The following is a 19521-nucleotide window of genomic DNA, read 5'->3' on the forward strand; positions in this document are numbered from 1 at the left end:
TTGCGGCAGATCACCTGATCGTCCGGCATCCACTGAGCTCTGGGGAACACACAGCATCGGGCTGGGAACACTGGAGGTCCTTGGTCCATGCTCCCCACCAGGCAAGCCCCCCCCTTTTCCCTGGCTAGTCTCTCCAGGGCTTCCCGCACATCTCTCCCCTTCTCGGCAGGACACTGGAGGTGCTTGGGAGCCCTCACATCAAGCTCCCGCTCCAAGCCATGGTCAGGCTCCTTCCTGGGTGTGGTCCTAATCCATGCTCACCATCTCTCTGGTAGTTTCTTTCTTGAGGCATGAAATGGTAGTGGTGCCACCCAGCTATTGGAATTGTCCTGATAAACTCCTTTTTAAGACCTCCTTGTCTTCCATGGTGGCCAGCTCATTGTCTTTAGTTGATACATCAAACACTGTGGTGTTGACATTATCATCCCAGAAATTAAGGGCCTTATTATTACCTTGTCTGAAGAACTGTTGCTTGCCTTTATTGCAAAGTCTTTCTTTGACATGGTAGTGATGTGGGCACTGCTCAAAACGAGTAATGCGACCATTTGGCAGGACATTTGTCTTGAAAGAAGAAACTATGGGAGACCTCCTGACATTACCCAGACAGGCATTGCCTATAATGATGTAGCCTAGTTCTAGGTGTTGGAGCTATGACACGTCATGTGACATATTGATTCATTGGTGAGCTTTGTGTACCCTTGGGATGTCTCTGCTGAAAAGCAGGAGAATACTGGCATTTCCATCAAGAGGTGGTATGTGGTCAGCTATGTCTCTCAAGTGAGAGTGGTGAGAGGCAGATGCTGGAGTAGATATCTCATCTCTATTAGTTGAAATCCTGTTTTAGTCAATGAGAGTGGGCAATGGTATTTCTACAGTGACATTCAAGGGAGCTACTAGAAGACCAGTGTCTCTCCTACCTGGAACTTCTATAATGCCAGCACAGGTGCCCAGGGTGTATCTCCTGTTTGATCTTGCAAGAGACCTGTTACTCTGATCATCTAGAAGAGTATACAGTCTTACAGCTTTTTCGGGTTGACCCTTGGAGTATACACAAGCTCAGTATATTTTTGCCCAGGATTTGTCACAGATTCCTTCTCCACAGATATCAGTACATGTGTAGAGAAACTGGAGTGTTCCACCCTTCATCCTTTGCCTCTGGATGATTACCTGTGGACAGAGTAGGGCTCTCTGGTAATGGACAAAGTGCTTGCTCGTGATCATCAGTGCCACATTTTATGCACTGAACAGTAGCATAACAGTGAAAGCACAGCATTTGAAGCAAACCCCAAATTTCTTTAAAAAATGCCTACATTCTTTTAGGGGGTTCCTTCTGAAGCCAATACATTTCCCAAGTAGGTGTGGTTTGTTATGTATGAAACATTGATGATTTGGGTTCTTGATTTTGTTGTTCTGATTTTGTTTTTCAGGGAGTGTAGTAGGTGCAGGTAGAACATCATTTATTTTCACAGACACTGGACCACTTCGATTTTTATGTGAAATGCATGAGCTTTCATGCCTTGGAGAAAGTGGACTGAGTTGGGTTGGACTCCCCAAAGGAGAAACTTTTTAGTGCATTTCTGCTAATGAACTCAAAGAAGTAGGAAAAGGGAGTAAAGGAAACTTTATTTTCTCCCTTGTACCTTGTTCCAAGAGATGCCAGTTTTTCCTGTCATACATAAGGTAACTTGGAGACTATTGGGTTAACCCCACAAGTGGTATCTAGGTAGGTATCAGCTTTGGCAAGTTTAAGCTTTTGCATATGTGACAAAGTTAGTTATATTGGCGGGTGCACTGAAATTGAGCAACTCTGGGATGTATGGTGGTGCAGAGGCATTCATACTTGATACTGGCTTAGAGTTGATTGCCATGTTGGGCTTTAGCTGTGGGGCAGTGTACTTGGTAGGAGGTAATTGACTAGCTCCATGGTAAGGTGTATTGTCTATTATCTTCACACCGATGTCCACAGTTTGCTGAGGTGCTAAAGCCTAGTGTACTGAGGAATGAGTAGGCAGATTGTCTTGAGAGGTGGTATGCTGACCTTGGTTGAGGGATACAACTGCTGTGGCTGGGAGCTAAAATGTTGGGATTGTAAATGAGACATATGATGCAACTGAGTGTCTGTTGTTGCTGTGTCCTTTACTTTGGCTAACAGCTTGCTCTAAAACCTTTAACCTTGCCATGACCGTGGCATGCTCACATTGTTTCTTCCCAAAAGCTTCCATTTCTGCTCTCTTGAATGCAGCTTCTGATTTTACCTCTGCTTCTAGCTGTGCTTTCTTGCATGCAGCTTCTGCTTCCACCTCGGCTTTGTTGCACGCAGTTTCTATGGCTTCTGTTTCCATTTCTGCTTTCTTTGGGGCAAAGACTGTCTGACTTTTATGAGCTTCAGGGTCGGCACAAATTTAAATAAGTTGTTGGCTGAGAGTGGAAGATCTTGATGGTAGAGACTTGTCACTTGGCAAAACTGAAGGAATGTCTCGTAGATGTAGAGTGATGAGATTTAAAGTCATAAAGTTGTGTGATTCTCAGCTCTGCTTTTGTCTTTGTTTGTAGTACTAACCTCTCAATCTCTACATTATGCTCATCAGATCCCTAAATTTTTTCCTGTGACTCTTCAGTGTTGTACTGCTTTAAGAGGTTAGTATATTTAAAGCAGTATTAAACCCCCAAAAGCGAACATTTATTTTATTACAGCGTACCAATTCTTAGCTGTCATGGCTGTATTAGTTTCCTTTTTTTAGGCTTTCTTTCTTCTGTTTTTATCTGGTAAATCATTCAGCAAGTCTGCTGTGTTTCAGAAGCTCAAGTTCCAGCAGAATGCCATTGACCACTGGCAAGGGTGATTAAAATAATCAGCTTTAACGTATTCATGTAAAACCTTTATCCCAAAAGGAAAAAAACTGGTTGCTGTAACTGATTATAAAATGTGAGCTGGAGTTTGACTTCAATTTGTTATTGCATTCAAATCTGCTACATTTAACACTCTCATACCCCCAGTCTGATAATGATGCTGTCTGCTGTGTCCTGTGCTGATTCCTCCACAGTGGTGTCTCACTATTACTGGAGGTGTGTGACTGGTCATATCACCAAGTTAAAAGAGATGGAAAAAAAGCAAGAAGAAAGAAAAATTATGTTGCCACCACATCTACTTATGGAATATAGGACCCTTTCTCTTTGGAGGAGGACTAAACGTACACCCTGTGCACTTTTTTGTGTTCTTCACTTTTGTGTGCCACTTTGTTTTGCACTGGGTGCTAGTTTTGTGAGTGTGTTCACTACACAGCGGGACTAAAAAAAAAAAAAAAAAAGGATGCAATATAATACATTTTCAGTTTTTAGTTTAATAGTGCTTCAAGGCACAGTCTTTGATAACACTCATAAGTAGCAATGAATTGTTTGATCGTGCCCTCTAGTTGACATGCAATCGACAGTTTTGTACCATAAGTGATTGACATTACCCAGCAGTTCCTCTTTATCAACCTCATAATTCTGCTGAACCTTGCAAGTTGGTTTAATCAAGAGTTTAATCAAGAGACACTGGCAGTGTCTGAGAAATGCATCAGTCCCTTAGCTCTGTGCCTCTTTTTGGAGCACAGACTGCTTTCTGTTTTATTTGTTTAACCACTTGCCCTCCATTCCCCCTTCCTGACCAGGCCATGTTTTGCATTACGGTGCTGCGTTACTTTAACTGACAATTGCTCAATCATGCAATGCTGCAATCAAATAAAATTTACATCCTTTTTTTTCCCATGAACTGAGATTTCTTTTGGTGGTATTTGATCGCCTGTCTTTTTTTTCTTTTTGCGCTATAAAAAACCCCAACAATTTTGAAAAAAATAAACAATATTTTTGACTTTTTGCTATTAAACATATCCAGTAAAAAAATTTTAAAAAATCAAATTTCATCATAACTTTATACCAAAATGTATTCTGCTACATGTCTTTGCAAAAAAAAACCCACATACAAGTAAGTTAATCGGTTTACGTAAAAGTTATAGTGTTTACAAATGGCGGTGTATATACTGGGATTTAAAAAAAAAATATTTCTACTAGTAATGGCAGCGATCAGTGACTTATAGCATGACTGCGGCGGGCATTCTGACACTGGGGGGAACTGACTTGGTGTCACTGACATCCCCAGTGACACCAATACAGTGATCAGTGCTAATAAAAAGCACTGACACTGTACTAATGGCACTGGGCAGGAAGGGGTTAACATGAGGGGCAATCAAAGGGTTAACTGTGGGCTGTGTGCTGTTTTACTATAAGCTGTGTCTGTGTGCTTCACTGTAGGCACACTGCTTTGCATGGCCTCGCACGCGCCCCCTGCCCGGAAATGCGAAATCACGTATATATGCATGATTTTGCGCACCGTGCCGCCCTGTAGCAATATTTCTGTTATAGGGCGGTTCGGAAAAGGTTAAGATAGTATTATAAGCAGAGGTCAAAAGTGGCGTGTGGCAATGCATACAGCATCTATTGTATGTATGTATAATGAACAAATTGACTTCTATAACAGTTCCATTAGGTAATCCTACTAGTAACGGTATTGTAGGCTGTAAGATGCTATGCTGTGATTAGCTTGCAAACATGTACAGGCTTGTATGACAATGGCTTGTATGTCCTAAACTGCTGTTTACCCGGTGTCCAAATCACATCTCAAAGTATATTCCAGAGCTATAGGACATTTTTGAATGGAGCTAAATGATTTGACTGGAGCCAAATGATTTTTTGACTGTTTTGCTACTGCAATCTAAACACTGAAAGTGGGATCTCTATAAATTATCCAGTTTTGGTGTGATAGCGTACAGTCTCAACAGGTAGCCAAATAGTGTAGTTTGTTAATTTTATTGAAAATACCAGTAAAAAAAAGCTATTGCACCCACAATTGTACATGTATGAGAATTTATCACTGAGTGTCAGCATCTATGGATGGATGGATCTGCTGGATGAGGTGGATGAGCTAGGTTCCTCTGCATGGCTTGAGGCTGAAAAAGGGAACATGTTGTCTCCTGAAACGTGTACCCAGCATTCCATGTGACCACACGGAGTTAACAGCAGTTTTGCTGTGCGGGGCTCCTTTTATCTTCAGAGATTACAGCAGCTCCAGCTGCTTTAGTTTCAGAGGTTCCCAGCAGCTGGATGGCTTTAACGGCTCTCTGTGCAGAGAAGCTTGAGCCATCTAGTCCATTCAGCTCATGCAATCCCTCCATCCTTCCATGAACGCTGACACTCACTGATATGCCCTGACACATGTACAGTTGTGAGTGCAACAGCTTTGTTATTATTGGTATTTAAAATTAAATGAACTTTCTACACTATATGGCTAACTGGCGCCATTCTCCCCTTTTGTTTTAACCACTTGCCCGCCAGAGGATTTACCCCCCCTTCCTGACCAGGCCATTTTTGCGATAAGGCTCTGCGTTACTTTAACTGACAGTTGCGCAATCATACAACGCTGCACCCAAATGAAATTTATGTCCTTTTTCTCACAAACAGAGCTTTCTTTCAGTGGCATTTGATCACCTGTGCGTTTTTTATTTTTTGCGCTATAAACAAAAAAAATGACAATTTTGGGGAAAAAAAACTATATTTTTGACTTTTTGCTATAAAACATATCCAGTAAAAAATGTAAAAAATCTAATTTTGTTATAAATGTAGGCCACAATGTATTCTGCTGCATGTCTTTGCTAATAAAAATCCCAAAATATTTAAATTAATTGGTTTACGTGAAAGTTATAGCGTCTACAAATCACGGTATATATACTGGAATTTTTTTTTTAATACAAATAATGGCGGCGATTAGGGACTTATAGCGGGAATGCGACGGGCATTCTGACACTGGGTGGGAACTGACTAACTGCCACTGACATCCCAATGCCACTAATACAGTGATCAGTGCTAATAAAAAGCACTGACACTGTACTAATGACACTGGGCAGGAAGGGGTTAACATCTGGGGCGATCAAAGGGTTAACTGTGTGCTGTGTGTGTTTTACTAGGGAAACATGCAGCTGTGTATTTCTCTACTGTGCAGATAAATACACAGCAGCATGTCCTTGCTGGCAGGAGAGAGATCTGTGTTGTTTACACACAGGTCTCTCCCTTGTCACTGTTTCTCAGTGATCACCAAGTGTCAGTGGGGAATCTCCAACCAGGATCCAGTGATCAACATCTGTAGCTGCCAACAGCGGAGCGGGTAGGGTGGTGCGCGCTTGCCCCCGACATGGAAATGCAAATCACGTATGTACACGTGATTTTGCATGGCCCTGTAGCAGTGTTTCTGCTATAGGACGGTGGGGAAGCAGTTAACTATTGCAGATGGCAGTTCCCCAAGCCTGAGTTTGAGGAAGCAGCCTTGGTTTAGACATTCTAGTGGCCTATGTTTAGTCATCAGCTACACCTATGGGAATTTGTTTGAATATTTGCAGACTTCTTGTTACAGTTCATTATTTTTATTTTATTTTCTTTAATCATTTATTTTGATTTATTGCTATCACCTTTGTTTACATTGTTTCTATTTGTGAGTGGAGATTTGACACATCACCCATTTATAGAATCCAATAGGAGTCACCTCTCTTATGTGTCCAATCCACTCTCTTATATAACACTTTCCTTTTAACGATTAATATTGATGGGTTGTGGTTCTGCACCATGGGCAGTCTTTCTTGTTTTCTGTAACTTACAGTATCAGTAGCTTGTCAGACACTGACTTGATCCACATGACATCTTGTAGATCGTAGAAAGCTTTAATCCAAAAACTTGCACAGATCATAACAGATGAACATTATTATGAGGGAGCAGTGTTTGTGATGGATGCAAATAAATACATACAAGAGGGAGGGAGACACCTATTATAAACAACTGGATTATGATCCGACCCAGGATTTCACTCAACAATTAAAAGGTCTCATTAAAATGCTATCAATCAACGACATTATCAGTGCAATTCTGGATAATCCAGAAGTTCTACATGCTACCCAAGATCCACAAGCCGGGAATCCAGGCAGACCCATCATAATAGGTATGAACACACTTACTGAACAAATCTCAGGCCTTGTAGAAATTTTTTTTAAATCAGTCATAAATACTGCTAGTTTCCTAAAAGATACAACTGATTTTCTGAACAAGCTCAACAATATGCAGCAATCACCACCAAACACACTTCTATTCATCACGAATGGACAATCTCTGTACAGCAAGATACCTCACAAGGATGGGATTGCTGCATGTTACAGATTGTTATCATCCTCACCAAACCACAAATACAGCACTGAAGATGTTACACAGCTCATTGAATTCATTCTAACACACAAGTACTTCACTTTCAATAATGACATCTATCTCCAGTGTAAAATGGGATCCAAATATGCAAACATGTTTATGGCTGATCTAGAGGACAGATTCTTAAATAGCATACAACAAAAGCCATATAGATACTATCACTATATCGATTATATTTTCATCATATACAGAGAAGGTTAAACTATAAAAATATTTTACTCATTGATGAACACATTTCACCCAGCAATCAAACTATAAATGGACTATTCAAGCACACACGTCAATTTCCTAGACACCGCAGTACACATAAGTGATGACAAGCTGCACACCTCAATATACTGGAAACCCATTGATGGATGCAATTATCTGCACAATTCCAGCTTCCACCTCCAGCAAACCAAACAGGTCATCACACACAGCCAGGCCATAAGGTACCACCATATATGATTAGACCCAGAAGACTGAAATAAACATCTCAGAACACTAGCGGACTTCTTCCATAAGAAAGGGTACAAGGGCAAAATCAGCAATACCAGCATAAACATGGCCCTGAAAACCCAAAGAGAGCATGTCCTCCAAAACAAAGAGAAAAAATACAAATAACCATGTACCTCTAGTAACCACATACAATCCAGCACCAGAAGGGATAGGAAAGATAATCAAGAATTTACAACCGATCATAACAAATTATGAAACACTGAAAGAAATATTTCAACAACCCCCGATGCTGGCTTTTAGGTAACCACCCAAATTCAGAGAGAAACTAATCAGCATGAAACTTCATTCTGGCTACGAATTCACAAATAGAGGAATGAGGCTGTGGAATAAATAAATGCTGCAAACTATGCAGTCAAATCAATCCATCAAAAAGTATCACACACACGAAAAGGAACTTCAATATCACAGGATCATACAGCTGCACCTCCAGCAATGTTGTGTACCTCATCCATTGCAAAAAATTTAGCCAAGGATCTTATGTTGGTGAAACAGGACAGAAATTACATACACAAATGAATTTGCACAGACACACCATTAAAGAGCATAAGGAAGAAGATTTCTGTACACCTGTGGGACACCATTTCTCAAAACCAGATCACACTATGGGAACCCTGAATGGCTTGGCTCTTAAAGAGAACTTTAAATCTTCTTAGGAAAGAAAAACTAAGATTTTTTGACACAAAAAATAAAGGTCTAAATGTGGACATCAGCTTCCCAAATCATAGCCCTCTCCCTGCTTTATCTCATCAGCTAACCAAGCTTAATTACCTTCGCTGAGTACATTTGTTTTGCGTGCGTTTTTTTTCTTAGAGATTGCCTTGTTAACACTTTGCTACAACTTTGTGCATTAGTAGTGCTGGAAGCTAGATGAAGGGGACATACCCTGAAAGCTTGCCCTGAAAAAATGTATATTAGCTTAAATAAAAAAAGTACCATGGACAGTACTCATAAGAATATCAGATAGGTCAAAAAATCACAGTATGTCTAGCCCCAACAATTAGATTGAAAAGAGGATGAGACTAGCTATACAGAGCATTTCCTAGCTATGGAGTGAGGAAGGAACCAAATTATTTGAAGGCAAACAAACAATGCATATGTAGCATGACAGTGCTGAATCTAGAAACAGCCATGAGAAGGCTGACAAGGAAATCAAACATGGGAGCCAAAAGTCTTGTTCCTGATGGCTAATTTTATCTTCATTGTTTTTCCACCCTTACAATGTTGCACTATAATAAGAGCCTAGGAGGAATAGTTCCCAAATGTGGTTCTTTTTTTTTTTAATGAAGAAATCTGGCCAGGTGATAGAGTAGCTTTTAAACATGTATGTCAATGAGATTGAGACATTGAGTCATTTGTACAGAATTGTTCATCATTATAATTAAATATAAATGGGAAAAATTTGAATAAAATGTGTATACAAGCTACTCTCTCAATGGTATCTCATGCATATAATTATATTTGAGTATTCATATATTTTCCCTGTGGTTACACAAGCATCTTGAAGACTTTTTGAAAAAAAAAAACTGCCGTTCACTCATTGTCGTGCTTTATGTTGTCTTTGAGCTTAAAAATACAGGTTGTATGAGCAGCAAAATTACCAGACAAGGAGCGAATCCCCAAACTGCCAAAAAATATGATGCAATCATGTGCTAGGAGCCAGTCAGGGTCCCAAAGGAAAGTGCAGATGAGAAAACCTCTTTATAAAGAACTGGATCCTTGGAATAACTGTAAAAAACATGTTCATGCAACACTTGCCAGTGTACAAACAAGACACAGGAAGCATACAGGGATCCCATTCATTGTGAAACTGCACAAAGAACATTGCACATTAATGACATTCTCTTTGGAGGATTAAGAAATAGTTACATGGAGATAAAGCAAGCTCTTTTCTAAATACTGATTAATAATCATTTTGTCTCTCCCTGAGGAAAACAAAGTTGCTAATTAAAAACCGCTTTCTTCTGTTTGCGTGTTATTTTTTAGGTCAGTAAATCTATCAGCGTGTTGTTGTATTTACAGTACTAAGATGAATGAAGTAAAGGAGTGAGAATTTAAAGTGATAAATGTTGATTATTTTTAAAGCGTTAGGTAAGTGGATCTTCTTCAATGGCTATTGGTACCATGATGGTAGTATAAAGTACCTGCAGTTTCAACTTAATCAAACAATGATCATGTTACCTGTAGGGTAGCTACTAAAAGTATTCATAAAGAGAGTCAGTTTTATTCTTAGTATGAGAAGGGGAGGGGGCAGAACTTAGGGCCAATAGGGTGCATCTGCTAACAATTAACAGGAGGTGAGAGCAGGAAGATGAGCTCATGAGCAGGGCCGGACAGACCATTAGAGCACCCGGGCACTGCCCAAGGGCCTAGGGTCAGTAGGGGGCCCCATGAGATGCCCCTGGTACCTTTCAGAGGCTTTTTTGGGTGTGGTTTGAGTGTGGGTGAGGACACAGGGGCTCCATGATCCCCTATTGCCCGGGGGCCTCATGAGTTGTCAGTCCGCCCCTGCTCATGAGGCTCCTTCAATTTCTAATCACAGGCTGAACGTAGGTGTCCTTAATATTTTGCTTGACTAAATTAGAGAAAAAACAGGTCAGATGGCTGGCTTTACTGTTTGGCATGACTGTGTACATCCCAGGAATATCTTCTAATTATTGCATTAGTGCATTAGCAACACCCTTGAATGATCAATTCATCATTTGATGCATATATCTAAGAGATGCTGTATTCAGGGTGTACTTCATGTATAGTAAAGTGTTTGTTACCACAACATTTCATATTCCTGATTTGTGTCTTTTGTACTATGTACTTGTGTTAAACAGTATCCTATTCTCTTTGTATTGCTTCCTTTGTTTGAATTAACCGGTGATCCTGCAGTCTCCCTGCTTCCTGCTTTCTTATTTCAGACTAACCACATTAGGCATGAGAGTACATCCCCAGAATGGTCAGTCTTCTAGCTGTGTTGGAGCATGGCCTGCATGACCTCCAATGGCCAAAACCTGTGCTGACATGCCCCCCTGTACTTCCCAGGGAAGATCAGTGTATTGTTATTTCTCTGCCTCCTGCTGACACATCTCCCTGCAGTCTCCATCCCCACCTCTTATACAGCCTACAAAGGAGATGACGTGATCACTTATATAAAAAAAAAAGAAAAAAATCTATTTATAATGTTTATATATACAGTCTATATATATATATATATATATATATATATATATATATATATATACTGTATATACACAGACATGTTTTTATAGTTTAAACTGAATGGGTTTGTTTTACAACACATATATTTTAAAGGAGAAGTACAGCCAAAGCTCTTTTGGCTGTACTTTTCCTGTGGATCACAGGAGTGCAGTTCGTTCTGTATTCCTGTGACCCGTTTCCAGCTGAAAGCGGGGTGAAGCCCGTTGTTGGTTGACATCACTCAGCCAGTCAAGGCTGAGGAAAGATCCCAACATTAAAGTCGGGATCCACTCCAGAGCCGGAACGGCACCTGGCTCAGCCTCTCAGCTATTTGCTGAGAGCCTGAGCCAGCCGATCCATCCACCTCCACAGCCCAGCGCTCCAGTGAGTGCGAGGGTGGCAGACCAAACAGCGGTGACTGACAATCACTGATTTCTGAGTTCTTACACTTAGAGCCAGCAGGGGACATATGTAGCATTGGAACGATGCTGCATCCACCTAGGTTAGTATGATTTTAAAAAAAGCAATCCCACACTTGTCTTTTAATGCAACAGACATCCACTCTGGAGCCTAATCAGGTTCAAAGTCAATCACATGGTTAAACATCTTTTATTCAATTATTTGTGCCGTTCACTGTGGTGGTCTGGACTGTTTCCAATTACCCTTATCATAACAGCCATGACTCTTAGATACAAGGATTATATAATATTTATATAAAAATGTGACAACATTGAAATACTCTACCTGTCATTTGAAGTCACACAATTTCAAAGTTGCATGTCACTGCAACTTCAGGTGTGACTTGGAAGAGATATGTGTGACTTCATGCACAGATGTCTATGCAAGTCACACCTGAAATAGCAAAAAGTAGTGCAGGAACTACTTTCAAAATCGGTGTGACTCTGACGGTTCCATTGCGGACAATATGGTGCGACTTTTTCTTGCGATTTGAAACTGTCAAATTGCATGACAAGTCGCAACAGTGCTAACCAGGGCTTACAGATCATGCACGTGTGTAGTGGGTAATATAACATAAAATATGTCCATATTTTGGTGCCTGGGAACCAATGTTGTAGTGCATTCATCCGCTTGCGAGTATACGCAGGTTAAAGTGTATACATGCGTACATGTATGAACATATAAATATGGCCCTACTTTATATGCCCTAGTATGCCCATGTGTATGAAGCCTAAAAGTGTGTTCATCATAGATGTATATTTACTCAAAGAATAAGATAAATAAAACACATCACAGATAAGTACAATTTTATAAAAATGCCTTGTTATGTTTATTATTATAATACCAAATAATATGAATTGAAAAAATGGAAATGAAGGAGCAATTTTTAAAAGTAGTGAACCCAGCGTTCACCAAACATTCACTGCAAGTAAATCTTCACTGCATGTATTTTAAATGGCAGTGATTGATTCACCACCAGAGAATGGCTGGTAAATGTTACACGTTGGACCTTTCGAGAGGAAGTAAGTATCTTCAGCTTTAGTTGCATTTTGAAAATGAAGGATAGAAGCTGATTAATTGGCATGTACAGCTGCTTCAGATTCTGGCTGCTCCAGCTTTGATAAGTTCTCTCAATGTACATTACACCTTTATAAAACATTGTATGTATACAGCTGTGATTATAAACGTTTTCTCAACACATCTGTTCCAATCTTTGTAAACACCCATGTGAATGAAGCCTGAGCACAATTTTGGTGCGTTCAGATTTCAGTCCTCAAATGCCACTGCCTTTAAAATCCTCTAAAAGCCAACGTGTGCATGGACACATAGGCTACCATAGAGGGTTGTTTAGGGGCAGAAAAAGAAAAAAACATCAAACGCCTGTAAAATGTGCATTTAACAGCTGCAGTGTGCGTGAGGCCAAAATGTAACTTTACTAAACAAAAAAAGTAAAATCAAACACATGGCACTTCCGTAAATATACACAACATACAACTTTAACACACTATCTAAAAAAAACATTACCTAGCTTTACTTACAGGATGAAAATCAGCAGAGGTTCCCAAAGAGCTGGAGGCTATTCCTACAGTAATTAGTATTTCCTGCTGCAATGGCAACATGAACAGCAGTGAAGTCATTTTCTTTTATTGATGCTCTGGCTAGGATTCCTTCAAACAATGACCTTACACCATATTATAAAACATCTGCTGGCCCTGGATAGGGGAATTTATTTTTTTTGTTGTTTTAGTTGTTGTTTTAAGTGAGATTTTGGTAATTCAAAATTCAATTTTATTTTAAGTTTATAAAATAATATTTTATTGAATAATTTCCTAAAAAACTTTATTTTACAAATAACCATGTAAAGGACCACACATCTGATATGGGGTTAATATATGTAATGGTAGTGTTTAGTATATTTTATTTATATTTCTCTCTACATTTACAGGCAAATCAAGATTGCCACCAAAAGTGGCATGACAAGGTTTGGGACAAACTATAAAACAGTTTTTAAACCATTAGCCAGGGTATTATACCAATGCCATTTTCTTTCTCTTTTGAGACATAAAAATAGCTATAGTAAAGTCATGTATACAAATTCTATACAAGAATTTAATACATAATTCTGTACAGAATTACAGTGTTCTTTAAAGGTCAGATATGCATGCAAGTTCTTTTATGGCAAATTTTATCTAACTAGTTTCAAGTTCTGTATAAATTTACATTTGTTTACCATGCACCTAATGGAACCTCAAAACTGCTCCAGAATTTTCAAAGAAAACCCTGGATACCCTGTAGTAAGGTAATACCAAGAGTTCATCGTGAGTTAAGTATGAAGATAGCTGGTTACCATTCAAATGTTTAGATTTGCTAGTAAAGCAAGAGATGGATAATCATTACCATTGAGCATCAGCACTGCATAGAAGCATTAGATATTCTTCAGTCTTCAGTATACTATAGGTTTACTAGAAGGAGAACTTGTCATTAAATATTAAACAAAAATCTCATTCTACTTCTACTGTGCCTTAAAACAGTATATTGTTTCTATGATATACAGTTACTTAAACATTGCCATTTTGATGTTAAAGCAGACCAAGTCCGTTGACCTGGAGGCTGAGTTAAAACTTAAGTTTTTACTATAAATTTTTCAAACTCCCCAACACTATGACACTAATTTCCCAATTTTTACACAGTGACTTCCCAGCTACTGTTCTTTTGGCCCTCTGTTAACTTTCAGTGCTGGGAAAATGGTTTTGAGGGTGGAGCTCCTTTTGCAGTCTTGTAAGGTTCCCCTCACGGGACTCCTCCCTTTAATTCTTTCACCAAATATCCCAATTACCCTCCTTATAAGGGTTTATTCATACCACAGCACACTCTGCCACAACACACACATTTTAGTGCATTGAGGTGCATTGCAATTCAAGACCCAAAAAAATGGTCTTGTTGCATTTTGTGCAGTGTTGTGCAGAACACATGATAGATTGTGGTGCACCGTGGTGCACTGCCGCTCAGAAACATTTTGGCCATATATTGGGTGACATTTAAAATGAATGTTACTGCAACACACCAACCCGCATGACCACAATGAGGGTGTTGTGCACAAACCCTAAAATGAACCCTAGCTGCAATTCTCTATACCAAAGAGGAACTGCATTACAAAATATTGGTGCTGAACCCCTTGATACTAATACTTCTGGGTTTTTTTTAGATAAAGTAGATGCAATTTCAATAGGTGTACCCTTTTTGAAAGTAAAAACATTGAGTCAAAGTTAAAGTGGTTAATGCATTTTCTGCATTTAAGTAAAACACCTTCCATTATAAACTCCCCCCTGCCCTCCCTAATTACAATGTACTTACCTGAACCTGACCTTGATCTAACGTAATGCTGCTCTCTCTCCTCACAGGACTCAGAGGCAGCAATGGGAGCCATTGGCTCCTGCTGGTAATCATATCTTGTGTTGAAGAAGTGGGGGCTGGGTTGAGCCACTGTGTGTGTGTCAATAGGCGCACACAGCCCAGCTCAGGATTGAGCCTGCACCAGTTCCCCCATAGCAAGCAGTTTGGAGGAGCCATGAGTGCTGGTGGGGGACCCCTAGAAGAGGGGGTTTGGGGCTGCTCTGTGCAAAACCATTGCACAGAGCAGGTAAGTATAATTATTTTTTATCATTATAATTATTAATATTATTATTTTTATATCATTATAATTATTTTATTATCTAAAACAGGGGTCTCCAAACTTTTCAAACAAGAGCCAGTTTACTATCATTCAGACTTTAGGAGGGCCGGATTGTGACCAATGGGAGTTGAAAATGTCCTGGACCCAGCATAAGTGAGAATTACCTTGTCTCAGGGTTAGTAGTCAGTTACATAGTGCCTGTAATCAGCAGGAGAAGTAGATATAGTAGCTCATCATTGGTATTGCTGGAAGGAACAGTACCCCATCATTGGTATCAGTGGGAAAAATAGTACTCAATCATTAGTATCAATGGAAGAAACAGGGCCCTATTGTTGGTGTTGGTGTGAAGAATAGTGTCCCATTGTTAGTATCAGTGGGAGGAATAGTGCCCATTATTAATATTAGTGGGTGGAATAGTGCCCCATCTTTGATATCAGTGGGTAGAATAGTGTCCCCATTATTGATATTAGTGGGAAGAATAGTGACCCATCATTACTGTCAGTGGCAGGAATTATGCCCCACTGTTAATATCAGTGGAAGGAATAGCGCCTCATATCAGAATAGTGCCCCAAGGGCCTGGTAAAGGCTAGCAAAGGGCCATGTCCAGCCCTCGGGCCACAGTTTGGAGACCACTGATCTAAAACAATATACCTTTCCAATCATCTTGTACCAAGATTGCCCTGTAATTGCATTGCTGTGCTGAAGCTGGTATATTATATTGGCCCATGTCTATCCAACACTAACAGTAGCTTCCCATTATTTTAGTGATTGCCACATAAACAACCCAAGCTAAGTATATAAATAAACATGTAGATGCATGAGCAAGCATGATATCATGAAAATAAACAAGGGCTTAATTTGCATATATTATTGCTACATAATTTAAACTCCTTGTTAATACATAATGCAAATCTTTTGAAGTGACTCTAACAAGGATATTGGTATGTTATATCTAGTGTTCCCTGTGTTTATTACAGCACTAGCTGTGATTCATGTCAATCTATTGAAAAACACAATGGTTTATCTGTAGGAGGTACAATTTAAATGACATGCTGGCTTTTATAAACTTTTGTAAATCTTGTGTATCAGCCGCTGTAAGCACTAATACATCACGAATCAAAGTGCAGAGTAAATGTTGGAAGGGATAATGCACTGGTCATGCAGAATTAGCTGCACGAGTAATAAATCTCACATAAATCTTCCCCCATGTCAGCCCGATAACTTCTGTTCTCTGTGCATTAGCAGGCCATCAAGTTACCATTAGAAGTAACGCTATGCATACAGCTGCGTGAGTTCAGCTCAATGTCTTGGGAGGACATTAACAAGCTGTCCACAATCACGAGCTGCCTTAAAAAGGACCTAACACTAGTCCTAAACTAGCCTTGACCCGGCGTAGAGGTCTTAGCTGAGCTTACAAGCTAACATTAATCAAACAAGGCCTCAATTTGTAGATCAATACAAGCCAATTAGACTGCTCCCTGCGGGGGCTGCACTCTAGAGACTGCAGGTGACCTTTGGCCTGTGTATTTTATGGTGCATGTGCGCAGATGCTTCATATAAATGATAGTAACTCACCTTATTTCATTAAGAGCACATGCAGTCATATCATAAAGACAACATTGTTTCAGTGTCGAGTGAATTACGGGTGTTAAATTCTAATCAATACAGCACACGAAAATGCAACTGTATCTGAACATTGCTCTGTTAAGCCTTTTAAATACATCATTTTGGTATAGGAAGTTAGGTGAAAGAATATATATATATCTATCTATATATATATATACACTGCTCAAAAAAATTAGATGAACACTCTGAAAACACATCAGATCTCAATGGGGAAAAATCTCATGCTAGAAATCTATACTGATATGGACTGGGTAATGTGTTAGGAACGTAAGGATGCCCCATCATTTAATGGAAATGAAAATTATCAACCTACAGAGGGCTGAATTCAAAGATACCCTGAAAATCAAAGTGAAAAAATGATCCAGCAGGCTAGTCCATTTTTTCTGAAATTTCATTGCAACTCAGAATGGTACTCAGTAGTTTGTATGGCCCCCACGTGCTTGTATGCATGCCTGACAACATTGGGCATGTTCCTAATGAGACAATGGATGGTGTCCTGGGGTATTTCTTCCCAGATCTGGACCAAGGCATCACTGAGTTCCTGGACAGTCTGAGGTGCTACCTGGCGTTGTCAGATGGACCGAAACATGATATTCCAGAGGTGTTCTATTGGATTTAGGTCAGGCAAGCGTGAGGGTCATTCAATGGCAGCTTCTCCATAAGACTCAGATTCTATGGAATTCCTTTTCTGATGGCTACCAAAAACTACAGTTCAAGTTGGTTGGTGCTATGTCTTTGGGCCTTGGATTCCTCTATCTGTATGCCTCTTTATCCAGAGCTACCCTAAAATTCACTGAGAGGGATGCGCTCTATAAGGATAAATGCAAGTAACAGTATTCCGAACTGTTTACTGAAGAAGTTTCAGCATGACTTTCTGTTGCTATAGAGTCGTATAGTGATTACATACTACCCTGACTGAGCCACAGACATTGCTGTGAAGAGTTCATTATTGTGCAGCTGTCATAATCCGTTTTGTATTATTCTATAGTGTATGAATGTTCTTTACCATTCTGACCCTGTCCTATATTATTGCCTTGGGACATAGATATCAATAAAAATATTACAGATACGGTTTCCTATTCCAGCAAATATAAGTATTTTTCTGCTGAGAGATATTATATCCATTCCTGTCCCTGTGGCACCCTTTTACCTACATAGAAACTGAGAGGAAATCTGCCTATTACAAACACAAACAGCAAGAAGAAAACAAAAAACTATCAACCTGGGGTTCTTGCACTTGGCTTCAAAGTTCTCTGATAGCATTTTATTTTTATGAATCAGCATGTGAAATAACAGCTGGCAATCAGTGTGTCTATAATCACTTTACAACTTTAGTTGACAAAAAAAGGTAATCATTTTCATTGAAAGAATACAGCTGCCAAGCTTGGACTTTCTTGGCCATGTGCCATAGGTTTATTACAGCCTAAGTTTCGCATAAATTGTAAACATAAAAATCAGCACAGGGAACATAACTTACATTTAGTATGAAGTGTCCCTTGTGCTGATTATTTTTGGCTTAGAAGAAATTTTCGTCTTTCCTACCCATTCTGCCCTGTGAAGTGGGGGTTAATACAATTGAGGGGCTGTCAGGAGCTCTTACCATGTCCACCCTTTCCACCCTACCATGTAATTTATAGAAGCCCCACTACTGCTACTATGATTGATACAGGATCTCTGAATAGGAGATTGGTGGGTGATTGATACAGTTAGGTCTATATATATTTGGACACAGGCACAATTTTAGATTTTTCAGGTATTTACCAAATATATTCAAGCTATAGTTATATAATGGATATGTACCAAAAGTGCACACTCCCAGGTTTAATTTGAGGGTATGTACATCCAAATTGGAGGAAGGGTTTGGAAATTATAACTCTTAAGAGTAGCGTTCCCCCCTTTTTCAAGGGACCAAAAGTAATTGGACAATTGAATCAAAAGCTGTTTCATGGCCAGGTGGGGGCTACTCCTTTATTATATCTTCATCAGTTAAGCAGGTAAAAGGTCTGGAGTTGATTCTAAGTGTGGTATTTGCATTTGGAATCTACTGCTGTGAACCTACATCATGCATTCAAAGTAGCTGTCCATGCAAGTGAAAAAGGCCATTGTAAGGCTTCAAAAATGAGCACAGCAACATAAAAAGAAAAACCCATTCACAACATGCAGACAAGTGAAGGACACTCTCCAGGAGATGGGCGTATCATTGTCAAAGTCTACAATCAAGAGAAGACTTCACAGAAGACAGCAAATACAGAGGGTTCACCACAAGGTGCAAACCATTCATAAGCCTGAAGAATAGAAATGCCAGATTAGACTTTGACAAAAAACATTTAAAAAAGCCAGACCAGTTCTGGAAAAGCATTCTTTGGATGGATGAAACTAAGATTAATCTGTACCAAAATGACGGGAAGAAAAAAGTGTGAAGAAGGCTTGGAACAGCTCATGATCCAAAGTACACAATGTCATCTGTAAAACATGGTGGAGGCAGTGTGATGGCATGGGCATGCATGGCTTCCAGTGGCATTGGGTCATTAGTGTTTATTGATGTGACAGAAGACAGAAGCAGCCGGATGAATTCTGCAGTGTGTAGAGATATACTGTCAGCCCAGATTCAGCCAAATGCAGCAAAGTTGATTGGACGGCGCTTCACAGTACAGATGGACAAAGATCCAAAACACACTGCAAAAGCAACCCAGGAGCTTTTGAAGGAAAAAAGTAGAATATTATGCAATGGCCAACTCAATCACCTGATCTCAACCCATTTGAGCATGCATTTCATTTGCTGAAGGCAAAACTAA

Source organism: Staurois parvus, unplaced genomic scaffold, assembly GCF_062004578.1.
Source record: "Staurois parvus isolate SC_StPar_1 unplaced genomic scaffold, SC_StPar_1.0 ptg000011l, whole genome shotgun sequence".
Classification (NCBI taxonomy): domain Eukaryota; kingdom Metazoa; phylum Chordata; class Amphibia; order Anura; family Ranidae; genus Staurois; species Staurois parvus.